General features: G+C 45.1%; 1 protein-coding gene across 1 annotated transcript in view; it reads right to left on the reverse strand.

The window, feature by feature from the left end:
- The window catches only part of CDH24 (cadherin 24), a 62,683-nt gene extending 61,187 nt beyond the window's left edge, over positions 1–1,496 (reverse strand). Inside the window, exon 1 of the mRNA XM_072415122.1 lies at positions 1,378–1,496. The gene's annotated coding sequence lies outside the window, so the exon portion shown is untranslated. The remainder of the gene's footprint in view (positions 1–1,377) is intronic.
- Between the last annotated feature and the right edge of the window lie 13 nt (positions 1,497–1,509).

The raw sequence follows: 1,509 nt of genomic DNA on the forward strand, positions 1-1,509 counted from the left end.
GCTGTCTTTTCCCTTCTTCTGACCAAGTCCACTCCTTCAGGCACAGAAGAGTATGTTCTTTCCATATCTCAAAACCCTTTTCCCATTGGGGCACAGTGACATTACCAGATAATATTTTTAACTTCCTATAATGTGCTGCCTGTAGGCCTTGTGCTAACATCTCAGTAAATTTAGTAAGAGTACAAATTGCTTATCATTCGATGGACTACCATCACTAGCCATGCTGTCAGGATAAGTAGGTAACCTTGGTTCTTCCTTTACATGAACCTGCTGGGGAGGTAAAGAAGGTACCATATTTTTTGCCGTATAAGACGCACTTTTTCTTCCCCAAAACTGGGGGGGGAAAAGTTGGTGCGTCTTATACGACAAATGTGTTATAAAATAAATTAAAATTAAAATAGGATACTCACCCGATACCCGATCCTGCGTGTGTCTCCTGTCCTCGCTGGCTGCAGCGTGTCTCCTCTCCTCTCTGGCTGCAGCGTGTGTCCCCTCCTGGCCGCAGTGCAGAGCGAAAGAAGCCGGCACAGCGCCCCCTGCTGATCCCTGCCCTAACGGCCGTACAGTGGAAAAAAAGGTAAGAACGGCACAGAGTGATCAGAAGGGGAATTTAATGGCAGAGTGATCAGAAGGGGAATTTGAATGGCACAGAGTGATCAGAAGGGGAATTTGAAAGGTACAGAGTGATCAGAAGGGGAATTTGAATGGCACAGAGTGATCAGAAAGGGAATTTGAATGGCACATGAGTGATCAGAAGGGGGATTATCTTTCAGAATCTTTTTTTTCTAGATTTTCCTCCTTTAAAATTGGGTGCGTCCTATATTCCGGAGCGTCCTATACGGCGAAAAATACGGTAAGTACCTTCTAGGTGCAGATTGAGGGCGCCACTGTGCATTGTGTTTCCCTTCCATTGCTGTATCCTACTATGATCTCAGCAGTGCCTCCAAGTGTAGCCCCGTTATGGGGGGGGGGGTCATGTAAATGACCTCACAAACCAGGCTATGGCGCTAAACTGTAGATAACAGAGAGGATCCTGAGCCTATGCTATGTGGAAGAGTGAGGATACTAATGAAGTTGGCAGTGCCTCCACCCAGGACAGGGTCTCTGTTAGCAGAGGGGGCTCCCTTCCTGGGATTTTAACCAGAATTATTAACAGTAATATAAAACAGCACCTGAGGAACCACTACACCCAGCATGCAACATTAACCATTGCAGCTAAATGAACACACAGGTTGGAGTATTTGTACGCTTTATATCTTAAAACAGTAATAACAATATTTACAATCCATAAACATCAATGAGTACACATAGCAGAGTCCTGAGGAGAATTGTGCATAGATATACCCGGGTATATATACAGTCTATAACCACAAATACCTCCAGTTATATGATCAGTGTCAGGATGAGTTGCAGAGGCCTCTGGAGTTCATCGTAGCAAAGATGTCCCGATGAGATGATCCTGAAAACAGCAGCAAGGAGATCCTCCGACTGACAATTGGGCTGTGTATG

Source organism: Pyxicephalus adspersus, chromosome 6, assembly GCF_032062135.1.
Source record: "Pyxicephalus adspersus chromosome 6, UCB_Pads_2.0, whole genome shotgun sequence".
Taxonomy (NCBI): domain Eukaryota; kingdom Metazoa; phylum Chordata; class Amphibia; order Anura; family Pyxicephalidae; genus Pyxicephalus; species Pyxicephalus adspersus.